Genomic DNA, 21,683 nt, shown 5'->3' with positions numbered 1-21,683 from the left:
ATATATGTACACACACATGCCCTAGCCTTAGCCAAAAGGTCTGTTTTTCCTCCCCAAAAGATATTCTTTCTGTCCTATAGAGGAGACCCATGATGATGTGCAGCATTGAGAGACAAGTATCACAGAGAAGCCACCAAGACAGAGGCTACAGTTCTTGGCTCCTTTGCCCTGTGTGTGGCCATGCAATTGCCTCTTGGTGACCGGAAGTGAGTCAATGTGTTCCACTTGTGGGCTGGAGTTCCGAGAAGCAGATGCGTTTCTTCCCTGGTGGTGTGCTTCCCTCTGAGATTCTAACAGAGACAGAGTACACTTCAGTGCTCCGGGAGAGGGTGGGGGACCTCAAGATCTAAGAAGCCTGCTTCTCTGAGGCACTGTGTGGAGGAAAACCTCCTGTCAACCAGGACTACCTACCCAGAATTGTAACACAGTAAGAAAAACCAAAGCAAACCAAAACCCTGCATGTGCAAAGCCACTAAGACTTGGGGCTTATTCTAACTAGAGGAGCAGAACATATTTTTTGAAATGGAATGAGTGAGAAGGGATAGGGAGCTGCTCAACTGGTCAAGGGTTTGCTGGCACAAGCAAGTGCTTTAACCCCAGAACCCACATTAAAGCTGGGTGTGCTGGTGCACACTTGCAAATCCAGTGCTGGAGAGGCGGGGTGTGGGAGGTACCTGGGATTTCCTGGTCAGTTTTGGGCTAATGAGAAGTCCTATCCTAAAACAAGATGGGCAGATCCTGGGGAGCAATACCCGGTATTAACTTCTGCCCTTCATGCATCCACTCATATGTGCCTCCCTTCAAACTGCCCAGATAAGACCTGTCTTAGGCTTTGCAGATGTCAGACAACCCTCTTCTTCCCTCTCCCCATTCCCTTCCCTCTGCTTTCCCTCCTCTGCTCCCCCTGCCTATTCCCCTCCCCCTCCACTTCTCCCCTCTCCTCTTCTCCCCTCCTCTTCTCCTCCTCCATCCCCCCTCCTTCCCATCATCCTTCACCTCCTCCCTCTACTCCTTCACTTCCTCCTCCCTTCTCCCTCCTCCTCCTCTTCTTCTTCCTCCTCTTCTTCCTTCATTCCCTCTCCCTCTTCTCATCATCTTTCACCTCCTTCTCCCTCTACTCCTTCACTTCCTCTTCCTCCTTCCCCCTCCTCCCTTCTCCTTTTCCCTCCTCCCCCTCCTCTTCTTCCCCCTCCTCTTCTTCCCCCTCCTCTTCTTCCTCCTTCATCCCCCTCTCCTCCTATCTTCATTCTTCACCTCCTCCTGCCTCTACTCCTTCAATTCCTCCCACCCCTCTTCCTCCCCTTCCCTCCTCCTCCCCATCATCCTTCACCTCCCCATCCTCCTCCTCCTCCTCCTCCTCCTCCTCCTCCTTTCCTTCTTCCTCTCCTCTTCCCCATCCCTATGACATTTTAAAAGTACAAAAACCACTCTTGGTTAATAAATTGTATATAAACAGTTGCAGGCTTAACTCATACAAACTTTTAATATAAAGCAACAAAGATAGCAACATAATACACAGCAAAACCATAGAAGGGATCCATGAATTACCTCTACTATTAGTCAGCTTACTCTGAAGACCAGGGAGAGAGTGTCCAGTCTCCCTGGGTGACTATCACAGCATGGACAGAGCTGCACTATGGTTCTCACACTGTGGTCCTGAAGTTCCTTAACATTGACACTATCCTGATTGATTCTTGCATGTGTCAAAATGGCTCAAAACTAGAAGCCGAGGCAGACCTGGAAACATAGTCTCGATAGCAGCAGTTTCAACCTGTGGGTCAAGTAACCCTTTCACAGGAATTGCCTGAGTCCATCAGAAAATACATATTTTACATTATGTAGCAACAGAAATAATTTTATGGTTGAGGGCTCACCATGACATGAGGAGCTGCATTAAATTGTCACAGATTGGGAAGGTTGAGAACCACTGCTCTACAACCTGAGCCGGAGGAGCTCAGAGTCTGGTTGTATTATTCTTCTTTCCTCTTAAGTTTGCTTCATCTCCACGCGGAACTTCGTGGGACATGAGTAGAGGACAGAGTCCTCTGAAGCAGCACAAGGGAAATGTTGAACTCTTATGATATCGGGGAAAGTTTATGAAGGACTATTAGCCGGGGAGAACAAATTGCAAATTGCATGTTTATATATGAAATGTACTCTTACTTGTCTGAAACCAAAGACCTGACAGAAATACATGAAAATGTTGACAAAAGTATACCTGGGTCGTGGATTATGTGTGATTAAAAACAACAACTGAATTTTGGGAAGATGTACAAATGACCCTATGTTGTTGTTGTTGTTGTTTTTTAATGACAAAAACATTTAAGAGTATCTTCTGTGACAAGTGTTGAGAGAGCCATGCCATGCAGAGTGAGCATCTGGCCCAAGTCCTAGGAGAAAACTTCAGGTGACCCCGAGGAACAGGTCACGAGGAGAACATCAGAGGACAAAGATGAAGGTGGAGAACTGTATTCGGCGGGAACTGAGGGCATCCCTGCTTGTGTGGCCTGCTTTCTTGGGGCCTGCAATTGATCAACCCTTATCTCATAACGAATCTTATTTCCATGAGCTTGGCTGCTCACCACAACCTCCTTTTGCTGTTTAAACCCAGTGCTAGAAGCAAGGGAAGCCAAATGTGGGTGGCAGGGTGGAGTGGAGCTCTGTGTCTCCTCACTTCCTCCTCTTAGGGTCAGGACAGCCCCATCTGTATTGGCTTGTGGTTGTACCCCCACACTTCAGCCTATTCGTGCTGCTTGTTTATGAGTGACTGTTGTGTCACCATTCTGTGGCTGTCCCCACATAGTCACCATACATGTATACGTGAGTTTTCCCTTGAAAACATGTATTGCTTCTCTCCTGAACATGTGCCTTCTCACTATTGGAGATGTTTTCAGGGGATCCTCTTGCAGCCAAAACATCATGTTGGCTGTGACCTACTCTGACCCTCCAAGGCATATTCATGACCTTGTTGTGGTTCTTGATCAACTGCTACAGTTTGGATGTGTCTCTCAATGTCTCTATATTGAAGGTTTGGGCCCCAGTCCATAGTGCTAATGGGAAGTGAGACCTACTGAAAAGAAGTTAGTTCATTAAGAGGAATGTCCTTGAAGTGGGTGTTGGAACCCAGACCTTTTTCTGCCTCTTAGCCATCCTGAGGTGAAGAAGCCTATTTCATGACATGCCTCTACCATGATTTTTTGTCTTGACATTTGCTCAAAACTACAGGAGCGCATGGCAAAAAAGGAGAAACCAGGTGAGTCTATTTAGATGTTCAGATTACCTTTAGGCTTTTGTGGGGTCCCCCATGTTCATGCTGCCTTATGTAATGAATGCCACACCTTCAGCTCATGGCTGAGTCTTCATATGCCAGGGATCTGGCAAGAGATACTTTTCTAACTGAAAATGTATAAGGCTGCATACGCTTTAGCTCCAGAAATGTCAGCAGGCTTTGCCTGAGGAGAGCTTAGTATGTGTGACCCTTGAGAAGGACCCTGACTGTGATAGTAACCATTGATTGTCAACTTCACAGGGTCTAGAATCACCATAGAGTCATACCTCTGGGCATGTCTGTAAGGGAGGTTCTAGATTGGGTTGGTTGAGATGGAAAACCCCACCCTAAAAATGGTAGCTCCATCCCGTGTCCGTGTCTGGGTTCTTGGCTGAATAAAATGGAGAGGTCAAGCCAGACACGGCCATTTATTTCTCTTAGCTTTGTGACTGTGGATGCAACGTGACCAGGTACCTCAAGACTCCTCTATCATGATGTGCTGTATGTACTCAAACTGAACAAAATAACCCCTGTCTTCTTTAAGCTCTTTTTGTCCAGTGGATTGTCATAGCAACAAGAAAAGAAACAATATCCACAGGAAGGACCAGGTTGGGGAGGTGGGAGCCTGCAGTCCATCTCAGAAGCACTATGCTTTTGATCTGCACAGAGTGTCAGGGGAGTCAAGATGAAGTTTCATTTCTTCCTCTATGGACAAACAAGGCCTGGGTTTTATACTTGGGCAGTTCATATTTTATAAGTTGTAAGGAGAGAAGAAATTAATAATTACAGAGTAATCATATTCCTTGATAGATTAATTACAATCCTGTGATCCAGCAAGTTTAATGTACCCGAGACCACACAGCCAGTAAGAGAATAGTTACTTAATTAGAGCAGGATCCTCTGCCTCCAAGCAAATCTCCCCAAAAGGCAGCTTTGTTCTGAGGTCTTACAAGTTCCCACTTGGGCTTCATTCTGTCCCTGTAAATCTTTTGGGTCAAATTACTTCATGTTTGGATTCAGAATACCTACCGCAAAGCCTAGCACATCATACTCCCCATAAATGACTGTTAATACACAAAAGCACGAAGGCTTAATTACTCATCGACACTTGCTATGAATAAGAACGTGCTTGTTGATCACATTCCCATCCTATGAGGAGAGGGCATTCACCAACCCTAACACTTCACAGATTTCGCATCTCAATTAACAGCTGCCTGAGTCTGCTGTTTGCTCAGTCCACACTGTCTGATGCTGTCTTCACCCACCACTTTCCTGTGCCTTATCCCTAATATGTCATCCAACACCATCCAACTCCACCTAATGCCAACAAATCCCATTCAATGCCAACCAACACTATTCAATGCCAACCAGTACCATCTGATGCCTTCCATGGCCAAACAATGCCATCTAGCACCATCTAGTGCCATCCAACCCTACCCAATGCTATCCAGTACCACCCAATGCTATCCAACACCACACAATGCTATCCAACACCACACAATGCTACCCAGTATGCCCCCCAATGACATTTAATGCTAACCAACCTCATCCAATGCCATCCAAGACCAACCATAGCCATCCAGTACCATCCAAAGACACCCAATGCCAACCAAGCCATTCAATGCCAACCAACTCCATCCAATACCAACCATGTTATCCAGCACCATCCAATGCCATCCAAACCTATTCAATACTATCCAACGCAATCCAATGCCATCCAACTCCATCCAATGCCATGCAGTACCACACAGCACCACCGAGCACCACCCAGCACCATCCAGCACCACCCAGCACCACCCAGCACCATCCAGCACCATCCAGCACCACCCAGCACCATCTAGCATCATGCAGCACCATCCAGCACCATCCAGCACCATCCAGTACCATCCAATGCGGTTTTTCACTGCATCAGATCTGTGGTTTCTCACCTCCCCTATATCTACCCTAGTGTAGGCCATAGTGCCTAGGTCACAGCCATTGCTTTCTGGCCTGTCTTAAGACTGACTCTATAGGATACTCTTTAGAACCTGAGAGTCCTACTTAACCTATGCCCCCTTCCCTGCTCCCATCTCCCACTGCTTCTCTCCTTTCTTTGATTGTTTCCCTGTTAGCTTCAGTTTTGTTTTCCCGTCACATGGTGAATTTGTCTAGACCTTTAGAAATATAATCCATCCTTTGTGTCTTGGCTCCATGTGATTTCATCTGATCAGTTGCTTGACAACTCTATGCACAGAAACTCTTGGGGTGAGGGGTAAAGAGACACCTTGGGCCTGGGTCTCAACCCTAAAAATTCTGCATTGGATTGTAGGGGGCAATTTGATTATACCATTATAATTATTGTTATTATTATTAATAATTATCACTACTATTATATTCTCATTAGTGTGATGTAGTTAGTAGAGTATACAAAAACTAGCTTACTAGTTAATGAATTCAGACATGTGAACATTCAGAAAATCGAGGCTGTAAGCCTATCTTGTCACTTCCAGAAGTTTTCTCAGGCCTTTTGGTTTGTTTTGTCTTTTGGGTTTGGTGGTTATTATTATTATCATTAAAAGGACTTGCCAGGAATCCTATCTTCTTAACAATTAACTTGTTTTTGATAGGTTCTCCTGTAGCCCAGGCTTCCTACTTACTGTGCCCTGGAGAATGAAGTCCTTATCCACCTGTCTTTATTTCCTGAGGGCTTGGTAACCCTGGTCTTCGTGCAGGCTAGCAAGCACTCTACCAAGCCCCTTAACAAGAAATAAAACTGTTTTCTTTGAAGCATAGTTGATAAATAAATGCTGTATTTCAGCTCGGGCATGAGTTGTTTTTTTTTTTTTTTTTTTTTAAAGAGAGATTCACAGGGATTCGACGGTGCAGTCAGGTCTGAGCGTCACGTAGCTCACCCCTGTAAAATCATGTCCTGAAATAGGTCTTCGTGACCCTGCTTTGAGCTCTGGGGGTGGGGGTGGCGGGTTGAGAGACTTCACATATCCTTTTTATAGGTGCTTAGCAGAGTGGCTGAGGGACAATTTACTGTTCAATAAATTCTTGGCTCATGAATGAGGAAGCTGAGGTATTAAGCAGTGTCCTAGTTCTACTCCCTGTTGCTATGATTTTAAAAAAAGACCAAAAGCAACCTGGGGGAGAGAGGAGGGTTTCTATCAGCATATAGCTTAGAGTTCATTATGAATGGAAGTTAGGGCAGGAACTCACGGCAGGAACCGGGAGACAGAACTGAGGAAGAGACCGAAGTGGACTGCTGCTCACTGGCTTGCTATAGCTCAGCTTGCTTTTTAAACAACTGAGGACCAAGTCCCCAGAGGTGGCATCTGTAATCACAGAGGGCTGGGTCCTCCCACATCCATCGTTAACCAAGAAAATACTCCATAGCCTTGCCTACCAGCAATCTGATGGAGGCCTTTTCTCAATTAAGGTGCCCTCTTGCCAAAGGACTCTAACATGTGTCAAGGTGACAAAAACAATCACATGCAACTTGCCAGTGAGTGACAGGAATTCTGTCCACATCTGTCACCGAGGCCAACACTCCTAGCCATTACACTGGCTCTCTTAACCCTTGACATGAGGAGACGAGGGAGCCGGGGCAAGATGGAGTTGATGCCACTGAACACATCTTTTAAAATATGGCTACTTCTGAGGTTTTTGACCAAATTGGTTTGAACTGACACTGAAGGTATTCCAAGAACACTTGGCTAGGCCGTATCTTTTAGGAGGAGGATTATTCAAGTTTTAGGAGCTGGTTAGTAATTTAGTTTCCCCTGGACACAGCTGAATATACTAATATACTATATTTTAGGGCAAAACCAAAAAAAAAAAAAAGTTCTGTTGAAATCGTGTTTCGCAGTCCTTGGACCGCTGTTACTCTAAAACACCATAAATCTATGTTCCTGAGAAGAAAGCATAAACCGCAGGCCACAGGCTGACATTTCCCATATTGTGCTGCGGTTAGCTCGTGCTCTGGAACATTTTTATCCGAAACGCTGGATGTGTTCTGTAAAACTGTGTGTATGGGTATTGGGTGGGAGTCTGTGCAGAAGTCAGAAGTTATAAAGAGATGCGTTAAAAACCAATGACGTCAAAGACCACACAGCACTGGGATTGAATACTTTTTTTGCTAAAGATAATTTTGTTCTTTCTTTTTTTTTTTTTTTGGTTTTTTTTTTTTGAGATGGGGACCGAACCCAGGGCCTTGCACTTCCTAGGCAAGGGCTCTACCACTGAGCTAAATCCCCAACCCCAATTTTGTACTTTCTTAAATTTTCAGGCTGAAGCCCTCTTGTCTTCAGTGAGGTTGAATTTGAAAGTGGGAGCATTTCAGGAAGTAACTAAGGTTCACTGAGGTCGTAGGGTCAGGCCTGAGCCCAAAGGATTAGTATTCTGCATAGGAAATGGTGTTCATCTAGTACTCTTTCTCCATGTACACACACTAAGAAAGGGTCACATGAGGAGAAGATGGCTGTCCATCGGACAAGATGAGGGCCCTCATCTCAAACCACATAGCCAGACCTTGGAACTTGTCCTCCTGGTGTCCTGTCGGAAGAGCAATTTCCACTGTTTGAGTTACGCTGGCTCTGGCATGTAAGATGATAGCTTTAGCAGACTAATACACCTTGGGAAAAGATTGGTGCCAAGGACCAGCTCAGCTTGGAGAGGGTTCTGAGAGAAAGGGTGTCTGGGAGCTGTGAAAACAAACGACTCAAAGTCAAATCGTGGGTCCGAGCTGGTGGCCTGTTCTGCTCGAGACAGCTTTCATATTGTTCTCTCTGTTCTGCCTTCTCTAAGATCTCTAGATCTCTTTCTCATCTATGTTCTGCTCATGGATCTCCAAACAGTTCTCTCCTGCTATTCTATAAATTTCTCTGGATAGCTCGTCTCCTGCAGATCATAAGCTGGTTTTTACATATCAATCTAGTCATTTACTCCAGGTTCCCTTTTGATTATCCTGACTCAGCATCCCAGGATCCCAGCCCCTTAATTCTCAGGAGACAGCAAGCACACATTTTCTTTTAACACTGTGAAAGAATTCAGAGATCTGCCTGCCTCTGTTAAACAGAGATGATAAACGAGCTGGGTGGGACCCCGGCCTGAAATGACCATTTCTACCACACCCGGGCCTAACTTTGCTCCATCCCAGGCTGGCCCCAAACTCAGGAATCCGTCTGCCTTTGTAAGCATAAACAACAACAACAACAACAACAACAACAACAACAACCAAGTAGCCACTCCCTAAATCTCTTTGTCTCCTTCCTTAGTATCTTTCTGACAAATTGGCTCATTACGTAGCTGCTTTTGTTCCTTTAGATTCATGAAGCCCCTCATATAATTCATATTGCATCCTTATATTTTGGAAATTATGTATTTATTAACCCCATGTTTTTAGAGTTCTTTTCTACGGCCTTAAGGGTTGTCCTGAAGATCCTAGCCTTTAACTTTTGCTGAGACATTTGCTGAGTTTGTCTCCTGGACTCATGGTGCCTCTGATTATCATGGAGTCATTAAGGTCAACAGGGAGATCATTCCTTGAAGGTAAAATATATACATGATTGTACCAATAAGCCTTATGTGCACAGCAGCTATGGCACTCTTGGAGACCCCATGCCCTGTTGTGCCTGTCCTAGGGGTGGGACCCATGTCTTTCCACCCCCACCAAGGCCATGGCCTGACTCCGCAGATTAGGTGACAACAGGACTAGCAAGATGGTTCAGTGGATTATGGTACTTCGGCTAAGTCTGACAACCTGAGTTGAATCTCTAGGACCCAAACGATGGCATCAGAGACCCTGCCCTGCATGTTGTCACCTGACCTCCACATACCTGCCTCACTTGTCACACTCACACACACACACACACACACACACACACACACACACACACACACACACACAAATAAGTAAATAAATAAGAAAAATTAGAGGATTTTATTGTAGTTTGTCACCAAAATCCTAGCTGGAGAGAAAAAAATAATTTAGAACCTAGTTTGAAATTTGTAGAAACCATTTTTTCCCTAGATTAAAGAGCACATTAGTGCCATCTGCCAGTTAACTTATGTGAATAGAGTTAATTAGAATATTGCAGAAAGATAATGACTCAGCAGGCACTGGGAAGCGTGGGTGGGATTGCTCCCAGGAATAAACGAGTGGGAGGCTGAGAGGATCCTCTGAATAATTAGTTTAAAACAATTATTGTACTGCCTTTTGTTCATGCTTAAAGTAATATCTCTCAAAACCTTAATTTTTCTTAATATGAACTTGCTAGCCCTTCAACCCTCTTGTGACTGTATTTTATTTCTTTGCTCTCTTGCCCAAATAGGAGCTGCAAATGGTTTGTGTTTTCAGGGGTGGGAATTGGTCTAAAACAATAGTTAAGAACTCAGTCGCTGTGGATGTTCCTGCTTTGGAAACAACAGAGGAGAATTTCTGTATGACTTAGTGAAAACTGCTGTTTGTGCAAGGACATCATGAGGAACAAAAATCCAGAGAGAAGAGCTGGATTTGTTTAAAAGTATTTCTTTTAGATTTTGAGATTATAATTACATCATATTCCCTTTCCCAGCCTCCTTCCAAATCCTCTATGTATTCTTCTTCAAATTCATCACACACACACACACACACACACACACACACACACACTCACACACACTCACATACACTCACACACATACAATCACACACACTCAACACATACACACACACTCACAAACATGTATACACACTCACACACACATACACACACTCACATTCACAGACACACACACATAAACTTACACACATATACACTCACACACATACACATATACATGCACACACTCTCACAGACACATATACACATTCACACACTCTCACACACACATACACACACTCATATATACATACTCACATGCACACACACACTCACACATACATACACTCACACACGTATACATACTCACACACATATACACATATACACATACATGCACACATTCTCCTACACATATACACAGATATTCACACACATACAACATACACACACTCATCCACATCCACACACATACACACACACACTCTCACAGACACATATACACACTCACACATACACACACTCACACACAAACACATACACATACACTCTCATACACAAACATGCACACATGCACACATACACTCACACTCACACACACTCACACATACATACACACTCACACACATACACACACATATACACACACTCACACAGAGACACACACACTCACACATACAAACACACACACACACACACAGACTTACCTACATATCAAATACAATCTGCTCAGTCTATATAATGTTACTTATTTGTACATTTTCAGTGCTTACCAATTAGTATTGAATAACCAACTGGCGTGCTCTCCTGTAGGAAAGACTCTGTCTCCTACTGTTCATTTTTCTGTTGTTTTTAAAGATAGGATATTTCAGGAAAAAAAAAGAAAAGCAAAACAACACACCCACTACCAGCAAAAACAAAAACAAAAACAGAAAAACCCACCAGAATATAGTTTTTTAATTGAAAAATACAGTGTTTGAATTGAAACTCAACATATTGGCTTAGCATTAGATCAAATATTACAGAAGCAAAAGTCACCTTGAGGATGGATGAGCGATATGTCTATAATCAATGGCAGGTTATTTGGGTTTGAACTAGGAAGTTTGAGCAAGAAGTATAGTCCAGTGAATGAGAATATTTTACAATGAAAGGAAGGGAAAAAAATAGAAGAGACAATAATTCTAAGTGTGTTCTGCTTCAAAGTGTGTGAACAAAACGGACAGACACACAGTTCACAATGCACAACCTTAAATGGTTGGAGTAGAACATACTTTTTTTTTTCTTGAGATAGGGTCTCTCTAGGTAGGTCTGGAACTTGCTATGTAGACAGACTTGCCTCTAACTCACAGTGATCCACCTGCCTCTGCCTCCTGCATCAGATACTCTTAGTTAAGAGATAAACAGACAAAAAGTTAGAAAGTGCAAGGAAAACACGAACAGCTCTGTCAGTAGTGATGTTCCCAGGCGCTGTGCAGCACCTTACCCAGCAACCGCACGATGCTTACTGTTGAATTGTTGGTTTTTTAAGCACTAGTTATTTTCGACTATCCTGAGACTGGGCTAAGTCAGGCAAAAGCAATATTTAAAAAGACAGAATTTGTACAGAGTGTGTTCTTGAGACAAGACAGGAAACACATCTAGAAAAATCATCAAGTATTTGGAAATTAACCAATGCATTTCAAAGAAGGAGTCACAGGAAGAGGAGAAGCTGCTTTTGAGACAAGGTCTCTTTACGCATCCTTGGCTGGCCTGGAACTCACTGTAGAAACCAGATTTGCTTCACAGAGAGCCTCTGGCCTGTGTCTCTTGAGTGCTGGGATTAAAGGTGTGCATCACAGCACCCAGTAAGAACATATTTTTTAATACATTATAATAAATCAAGTGTTCTTAAAGATCGATGAAGGGGAAGGCAAGACATAACAGGGAATGGAAAGAACTACTATAAAAAATCGAATACTTACTAAAACATTGGCAAGATAACAAAAAAAGGCTGTAAATAAGTTTAAAATTAAATGTATTTGAAAATGTGTTTTAAAAAGATAATGTGCAAATTACCAATAGCAAGAGTAAAAACAGGGCATCATTAGGGACCCTACAGTCTAAAACAGTAACATGTAGCTGTTACAGTCAATATTATACTGACAGACACCTTAGATGAAATTGAAATAACTCAATTAAAAACAAACATTACTTGTAGATAGGATATTTGCATGGTTCTATATATTACAGAAATTATATTTAAAATTCTCCCATTAGGAAAAAAAAATCTATGCCCAGATAGATTACTGACTAAAATATCCCAAATCGTTAAGAAAGAAAGAACACTTTCAGGGTCCTGGAATAGCCTCACAACCACATGAACACCAATCCCAGTCAGGCGGGGAAGGTTTATTGAGCATACGCCTGGGGGTGGTCAACTAGGGCCAGTCCAGATTCAGAATCTGAACTGCGTCCCTGAGTTATGATGGTGTTTAAGTCCCAAATCCACAAACAGTTCTGCTGACTCCTATCATGATTGGTTTCTAAGGGCACAAAATATAATAGACTATGTAATCAATCTTGGCATTAGAAAGTTGCCTAGGAACAGCAGAAACGCATGAGAAACTTTCCTTACAATGGTAGGCTAGCCAGGTAACAGCTACCTAGGCCTTAACATTGCATCTAGGCCTTAACATTGCATCTAGGCCTTAACATTGCATCTAGGCCTTAACATTCCATTTAGGCCTTAACATTTCACCTAGGCCTTAACATTGCATCTAGGCCTTAACATTCCATTTAGGCCTTAATATTTTGCCCAGGTCCTAACAAACACCAGCTGCATATGAATTCACAAACAATAGATAACACCATTATTTATTATTATTATTATTATTATTATTTTATTAATTACTTATTCACTTTACATCCCTCTCACTGCCCCTGTCACCCATGCCACAATCCTCCTCCCATCCTCCCTCTCCTCCCCTGAAAAGGTGGACTCCCCCTGGCTATCCCCCCAACCCTGGCTCATCAAGTCTCTGAGGGGCTAGACACATCCTTTCCCACTGAGGCTAGACAAGGCAGCCCAGCCAGAAGAACATAACCCACTGACAGGCAACAGCTTTTGGGACAGCCCCACCCCAGTTGTTTGGGACCCACATGAAGACCAAGCTGCACATCTGCTGCTTATGTGCTTAGAAGCCTATGTTTAGCCTGTGTATGCTCTTTGGTTGGTGGTTCAGTCTCTGAGAGTCCCAAGGGTTCAGGTTAGTTGAGTCTGTTGGTCTTCCTGTAGAGTTCCTATCGCCTTCGGGGCCTGCAATCTTTCTCCCAACTCTTCCATAAGCATCCCCTAGCTCCACCTACTATTTGGCTGCAAGTATCTGTATCTGTTTGAGTCCGCTGTTGGGCGGAGCCTCTCAGGACAGCGGGCTAGACTCCTACCTACAAGCACAACAGAGTATCATTGCTGTCAGAAATTGGTGCTTGCCCATGGGATGGGTCTCACGTTGGGCTGGTTATTGGTTGGCCATTCCCTCAGTCTCTGTTCCATCCCCTATCCTTGCATTTCTTGTAGACAGGATAAATTTTGGGTGGAAAGTTTTGTGGGTGAGTTGGTGTCCCTATTGCTCATGGGGTTCCTGCCTGGCTACAGGAGGTGGCCCCTTCAGTTTCCATATCCCTAATGCTGTGAGTCACAGCTAAGTTTACCCTCATTGGTTCCTGGGCACCTCCCTTATCCCTGGTCTCTGTCTGGTCCTGGAGAGTACTCCCATCTCCTCACCCCCATCGGTTGCAGATTTTGATTCACTTTCATGGCCATCTAGACTTCTCTCCTGTCCTTCCCCATGCCCTCCCCCTTCCTCTCCCCATCTTCTCTCCCAGCCAGTTCCTTCCCTTCATCTGTCTTCTCATGACTATCTTATTCCTTCTTCTAAGTGAGATTCAAGCATCCTGGCTTGTGCCTTCCTTCTTGTTTAGCTTCTTTAGGTCTGTGGAGTGCAGCATGGGTATCTTGTATTTTATGACTAATATCCACTTATCAGTGAGTACCTACCAGGCATGTCCTTTGGGGACCGGGTTACTTCACTCGGGATGATATTCTCAAGTTCCATTACTTTGCCTGCAAAATTTATGATGTCTTTGTTTTAACAGCTGAATTGTATTCCATTGTGTAGGTAAACCACATTTTCTTTACCCTTTCTTCAGTTGAAGGACATCTAGGTTGTTTCCAGTTTCTGGCTATTATGAATAAAGCTGCTATGAATAGAGTTGAGCAAGAGTCGTTGTGGTAGAGTGGGGCATCTTTTGGGTGTATGCACAGGAGTGGTATAGGTGTCTCTTGAGGTCTTCTCAGTTTCCTGAGAAGCCATCAAATTGATTTCCAAAGGGGTTGTACCAGTTTGCATTTCCCCCTTGCTCCACATCCTCTCCAGCGTGTGCTAGCTCTTGAGGTTTTGATCTTAGCCACTCTGACTGGTGTGAGGTGGAATCTTAGGGTTGTTTTGATTTGCATTTCCCCGAGGACTAAGGACTTCGAACGTTTCTTTAAGTGCTTCTCCGCCGTTTGCGATTCCTCTGCTGAGAAGTCTGCTTGGCTTTATATTGTATTTTTTAATTAGGTTATTTGGGTTGCTGGTGTCCAACTTCTTGAGTTCTTATAAATCTTAAATATTAGTGCTCAGTCAGATGGAGAGTTAGTGAGGATTCTTTCCCAGTCTGTAGGCTGCCACTTTTCCTATGGACAGTGTCCTTTGGTTACCCAAGCTTTTTGTCTTTATTTTTATTGGATATTTTATTTATTTGTTTACATTTAAAATGTTATCCCCTTTCTGGGTTTCCCCTCTGGAGCTCCTCTATTCGAACCCCCCTTCCCCTGCTTCTATAAGGGTGCTCCCCACTCACCCACTTCCAACTCCCCACCCTGACATTTTCCTACACTGGGACATCGAGCCTTCTCAGGACCAAGGGCCTCTCCTCCCATTGATGACCCATAAGGCCATCCTCTGTAACATACGCAGCTGGAGTCATAGGTCCCTCCATGTGTACTCTTTGGTTGGTGGTTTAGTCCCTGGGAGCTCTGTGGGGTCTGGTTGGTTGATATTGTTGTTCTTCCTATGGGTAGCAAATCCCTTCAGATACCTCAGTCCTTTCTCTAACTCTTCCATTGGAGACCCCGAGCTCAGTCCAATGGTTGGCACTGAGCATCTGCCTCTGTATTTGTCAGACTCTGGCTGAGCCTCTCAGAAGACAGTTATATCAGACTCCTGTCAGCAAGCACTTCTTAGCATCCGCAATAGTGTCTGGGTTTGGTGTCTTTATGTGAGATGGATCCTTAGGTGGGGCAGTCTCTGGATGGCTTTTCCCTCAGTCTCTGCTCCACACTTTGTCTCCATATTTCCTTCTGTGAGTATTTTGTTCCCTCTTCTAAGAAGGACTGAAGCATCCATGCTTTGGTCTTCCTTCTTCTTGAGCTTCATGTGATCTGTATCTTGGGTGTTCCAAGCTCTTGGGCTAATATCCACTTATCAGTGAGTGCATGCCATATGTGTTCTTTTGTGACTGAGTTACCACACTCAGGATGATATTTTCTAATTCTATCCATTTGCCTAAGAATTTTATGAAGTCATTGTTTTTAATAGCTGAGTAATATTCCATTGTGTAGATGTACCACATTTTCTGTATCCATTCCTCTGTTGAAGGACATCTAGGCTCCTTCCAGCTTCTGAATATTATAAATAAGGCTGCTATGAACATAGTGGAGCACGTGTCCTTGTTATATGTTGGAGTATCTTTTGGGTGTATGCCCAGGAGAAGTATAGCTGGTTCCTCAGGTAGTACTATGTCCAATTTTCTGAGGAACTGACAGACTGATTTCCAGAGTGGTTGTACCAGCTTGCAAGCCCACCAACAATGGGGGAGTGTTCCTCTTTCTCCACATCCTCACCAGCATTTGCTGTCACCTGAGTTTTTTATCTTAGCTATTCTGACTGGTGTGAGGTGGAATCTCAGGGTTGTTTTGATTTGCATTTCCCTGATGACTAAGGATGTTGAACATATCTTTAGGTGCTTCTTAGCCATTCAGTATTCATCAGTTGAGAAAATTTTGTTTAGCTCTGTATTTTTAAATGGGGTTATTTGATTGTCTGGAGTCTACCTTCTTGAGTTCTTTGTATATATTGGATATTAGCCCTCTATTGGTTGTAGGATTGGTAAAGATCTTTTCCTAATCTGTTGGTTTCTGTTTTGTCCTAACCACAGTGTCCTTTGCCTTACAGAAGCTTTGCAGTTTTATGAGGTCCCATTTGTTGGCTGTTGATCTTAGAGCGTAAGCCATTGATATTCTATTCAGGAAAATTTCTCCTCTGCCCATGTGTTCGAAATTCTTCCCCACCTTTTCTTCTAATATTTTGAGCGTACCTCAAATATTATGTGGAGGTCCTTGATCCACTTGGACTTGAGATTTGTACAAGGAGGTAAGAATGGATCAATTTCCATTCTTCTACATGCTGACCTCCAGTTGAACCAGCACCATTTGTTGAAAATGCTGTGAGATCCCATTTATCAACTCTTAGAGCCTGAGCCATTGATGCTCTGTTCAGGAAATTGTCTCCTGTACCAATGAAACACTCTTATTATTAATATGCTTTCCCTCATCATCTCTTTGGTTCTCAGCCTCCATCTGAAAGCAGAACAAACAGAATTTTCATAGCCTTCTAGAGAAAATCTAAACTCAACAGAAGAGGACTAAATACACCTTATTCATCTGTATTTGCAGTTGCTCCCCTTGGACTGGGAGAAGTCTGTCAAACAATGTTAATGTGTGTTTAAAAACGTGTTAGGGTCTATTATGTCTGAGTTTCTTTTAGTGACAAACAACAGTGTGTTTACTTGTTTCTTCAGTGCCTTGGAATAAGCCTTTTCTAGAACAGAAAACATTGGTCAGACCATGTGTTTCCAACCTGGGTTTAGTTTCATACGATAGACTCAGATTAAAATTCATGTAGTAAATGGAAAACGTCTGAGCAACCACAATAACAGTGGAGGAAGCCTGCTTCTCATTCTGTCCTTCCTCAGAAATATGAAGAGCCCCAGTTAGATTAAACCCTTTAGATGCACTCTATCACAGCTATTTGATGTTGTTCCAGCCTACATCAAATAAGGAATGATCCGAAGCCCTTTGAGTTGCAATGACTGAGGCTACACTTTTTAGGGACTCCAGGGACTAAAGACTAGTCACAGAAGACTACCTCAATATCTGACCTGCTACGTGATGAGGGACCTGTCACTATGCACTCTTTTCCTCCATTCTTTCCTCTCAGCTTCAGAAAGCTCAGTCCTCAAGGTATCTGGCTTCTCTGTCAAGGACAGTTTTCTGATACACTTGCTGGCAGTCCACTGCCTGTCATGTAGACTACATGGCTGTAACCATTGTGCTTGTCTCAGGTTTTACTGCTGTGAACAGACACCATGACCAAGGCAAGTCTTATAAGGACAACATTTAATTGGGGTTGACTTACAGGTTCAGAGGTTCTGTCCATTATCACCAAGGTGGGAGCAGGGCAGCATCCAGGCAGGCATGGTGCAGGAGGAGCTGAGAGTTCTACATTCTTCATGTGAAGGCTGCTAGAATACTGGCTTCCAGGCAGCTAGGATGAGGGTCCTAAAGCCCACGCCCACATTGACACACCTACTCCAACAGGGCCACACCTCCTAATAGTGCCACTCCCTGGGCCAAGCATATACAAACCACCACAGTACTGTAGGAAACAGTGCTTTTTAAGAACATAGCAGTGCCTTTAAGAACACAGGGATTGTGCTCCCCCGCCCCCAACTCGCCCCCTCAGTTTGTGTCTTCCTTTGTAAGGATTTAAATGTTTTATTCAAGTTCTCTCGATGCTTGATACTTTTGAACCACTGAACTGAGAATAGGACCCCGTTGAAGGAATCAGAGAAAGAACTGGAAGAGCTTGAAGGGCTCGAGACCCCATATGTACAACAATGCCAAGCAACCAGAGCTTCCAGGGACTAAGCCACTACCTAAAAAGACTATACATGGACTGACCCTGGACTCTGACCCTCATAGGTAGCAATGAATATCCTAGTAAGAGCACCAGTGGAAGGGGGAAGCCCTGGGTCCTGCTAAGACTGAACCCCAGTGGACTAGATTGTTGGGGGGAGGGCGGCAAGGGGGGGAGGATGGGGAGGGGAACACCCATAAGGAAGGGGAGGGGGGGGTTGTTTGCCCGGAAACCGGGAAAGGGAATAACACTCGAAATGTATATAAGAAATACTCAAGTTAATAAAAAAAAATTGTCTGTTTTTACTGTGTTCTGAGCAGGGTGCAAGAGATAGGGCTCATCAGAACTAAGAAGACAGGGTTCACGGTCTGAGGCTCAGTTGCAGAGTGCCTAGCCCGTGTGAGGCTCTGGGTAAAACAGACAGACAGACAAACAAACAAACAGGAACACAAAGCACAAAACCAAAACAACAATCACTAAAACAAGACCTAAAATATAGAGCTCTTCCCTCAGAGAGCTCAGAAGGAGGTTCCAGGGTGGAATGCATGCGTATGAGGGGGCGAATGGGATGTCTAAGTACTGTCTTCTCATGTGATGATGATACCATATTGTTGCTGTGAAATTTGTTGAAGGAGCAGATTTTAAGAGCTCTCACCACAGTCCATACACAAACAATGACAGTGGGCTATGATAGGTCTGACATTTTGACTGATAATCAGAATATATATATAGTGCATGCGTGCATCAAATCACACTGTGCACCTTAGAAATGGACATGGCTTCTGCCTGTCAATCACACGTTTTAAAATATAAAGGAGAAGAGAGGTGTAGAGAAGATAGAGAGGAGGGAATAAGTGTCAAGTAATGAAGTGGAAAATAAAATTTCAAAGAGTTAAAAATGGGTTATTTTTACTGTTACTCATGTGGCCCATAAGTGATCTGTCCCTGGGAAGCTTGTTGGCTTCTGTCCCTTCTTTTTACTTGGCAGGCATCAATATTCCTTCATAGTCATCTTAAAGAATGTTCTAATAGCGAACCAATAACCAGCCATATTTATCGTGCTGAGTATTTGTAGGATGAGGTCATTATGCAGCAGGGTGGATCCAGGATAAGGCGAAGCCTATCATTGGATGAGAAGGAAGGATGGGCGGGGAAAAGTCTAGGGAGGAAGGAGAGAGGAGGAGGAGTGAGGGGAAAGATGGACACAGAGGAGGAGGATCCGATCCATGTGGTCTAGGTCCATTTTATCTTGTCTGGGTGGGCAGTCTCTATCTTTATTAATTGGCAGTGAGTTTATTCTGTGGATGTATTGTAGATTGAGAATTTAACACATAAATCTGATTGTTGGGTCACAGTTTGCTGAGTCTTGATTTTCCCGAGCAGTTGGGAGTTTATACCAGGGGACAGGTGCTGGGAGTATGGGCACAGTCCCTGGCAGGGAGCTGAGCTAGGCCAGCCTCTGCTGGACTTCTAGAACCATGATTTTGCCGGGTAGCTGGAACCAGGATGCTGCGAGGAGAGATGCTAATCTGAGATAAATTAGCACTAGTTCCATTGGCCCGCCGGAGCCAGAACTGGTGAGCCAGAGCTAGCACAACCACTGGTTCGTCACTCTTTTATTTGTACTGCAACAAGTGTTCCCTGAGCAGTCAGAGTGAGCAGCATTGTATGGTTCAGTGTCTCTCTGTACCGTCTCACTAGAGTTTGTCCTACCTCAGAAGCCCACGTGGACCTTCCTACTCTTTAGTCTCATCCCCAAAGTGAAGTGTGGTAGTCGGTTTTCTCCACCGCACCTTGTCTAGATTTTCTCTTCTAGAGACATGTGCTGACTTCGTTCTTACCCAAACCACTCCATTTGCCTTCCATGGGGCAATTTAGCTTTGAATAGGAAAAAAATTAATACCCTGTATTGGAAGATAATGTTTAGAAAATTTGATGCTTAGCTTCAGAAACACAGGACCAGGCAGGAGAATTTGATCGGCGACATGGGTGGTTCTCAGTGCCTAAGAGGGACGGGTCTCCAATGGGGCTGTGGACATTGTTTCTTACCTCTGCTCCTCGTGGAATACAGTATTTACATCTATCTTTTCTACACTCCTGACAAATTCCAATGTTGTACCAGGAAGGAAAGGAAGGCCATGCCATTTTGAAAAAAGAGATGGCACGGGTAATGCCAGGGTGTTGAAGTGTGTCAGAGATGGACATTCTAGTGTGACTGAAGTTAGTGGAGCCAAGCGTCACGCTCATTTCTAGTTTCAAAGGATGGGATGAATATATCTTTCTTTCTATCTCTGGAGAGCTGAGTCCCTTCATCATCACTCCAAAGACGTCATCCAACGCATGCTACGAAGGTTGATCAGGAGAGAAGGTCTGACGGTCAGTGGACCAAAGCTTCGGTTCACACTGGACACAGTGTGGCATGCATGTGCTTATGAGTGTGTCTTCCTTTAGAGAGGCGAATTGAGCTGGAGTCAGCAGAGAAGGAAGAAAGAAAAGCGGAGATCCATTGGTAACGGTGGATGCTAAATATGTCCCAGGTACAGGGAGCAGACGAGGGAAGCAGAGACTGAGTTCTGGGCTTGGAGACACCACCGCTCAGTTCAAAAGAGTTCGGAAGCAAAATGTTCCTTAGTACGTGCTTGAGAGAAGGTTCCTCAGTGTGAGGTTGTTTGACTCTTGTGATCACAAATAAGTTACTTAATCTTGGTATCTCGGTTTCTTCATCCCAATTAAATCCGTTTAAATCAAATTAGACTAATTTAATCAGTGGAAAGCACAAAGCAGCGTGTTTGGCTTCTGTGAGCTTCAGTAACTTTTAACTGCTATTATCATTTTAAGAAAACCAGCTTCCCTAAGGGAAATAAGAGAATTCTCTACTATGCTATAGTATGACACTCTGTAGCATATAGTGTGCTTGGGGTTAAGTGTGCTAGTCTCTCTAGAAAATTATGTGTGTGCATATGAATGAGAGAGTTCTAATCTGACATTTCAAAAATATCTCTGTGTGCTCAGTGTATCTATACAACAAAGCAATAATAATAATAATAATGATGATGATGATGATGATGATGATGATGATAGTAATTTAAGTGTAATTTGTGATGATACACCAGATTGACTATTCAGGATAAGTGATTGTCAGTGGTGTGGAGACAGCTACTGGGTAGATCTCCAATCCTATTCAACTATTCCTCAGGCTGGACCGCTCTGTGTGGAGTTGAGACATTAGACCAGTAGTTCTCAGGGGTAATTATGGTTTGTCAGCTCCAGGTCAAGACTTTCTCGGCGGCCAGCTACACTCTGTGGTTTCACTGCTTTAAGTTAATAAAAGGAGGGAAGGAAAACGCCCAGACTTAAATCAGAGGAAAAGGGAGCGTGCCCCAGAAAAAGAAAGGAAGAATAAACTTCAAGAAGTGCTTTCTTCAGGCCAGACCCTTTCAAGGAGCTGTGAGTGGTAGTCTTGACAGCTCTGTGGGAGACATCCCCTTGTCACTCCCAGCAGGCATTGCGGTGTGGTCACACTGATGCCATTTCTTTACTTTTCCTTTGTTTCTGAGCCCCCCTCTCTCCTCCCTCTCTCTCTCCTTCCCTCTGTCTCTGTGAGCATTTACTTACCACGTGTGTCTCTGTGTCCTCGCATGGCTCTATCCAGGTGCAGGCACCATGTCAGTAGGCCACGAGCACGCGTTATCTACACTAGGGGGTGTCTGGACAGGAACAAGGGAAAGTCATCGCCACGGAAAACTGCTGAGAAGACTGCTGGAAGAGTCTGAGCAAGGATCCCTCCATCTTTGAGAAGACAGACTGCTGCTGCTCTACGGGGCTGTGTCTGAGGAATGCCTGACAGACATT

The sequence above is a fragment of the Rattus rattus genome, chromosome 1, assembly GCF_011064425.1.
Source record: "Rattus rattus isolate New Zealand chromosome 1, Rrattus_CSIRO_v1, whole genome shotgun sequence".
Classification (NCBI taxonomy): Eukaryota; Metazoa; Chordata; class Mammalia; order Rodentia; family Muridae; genus Rattus; species Rattus rattus.
Note: the sequence above shows the minus strand (reverse complement) of the source record.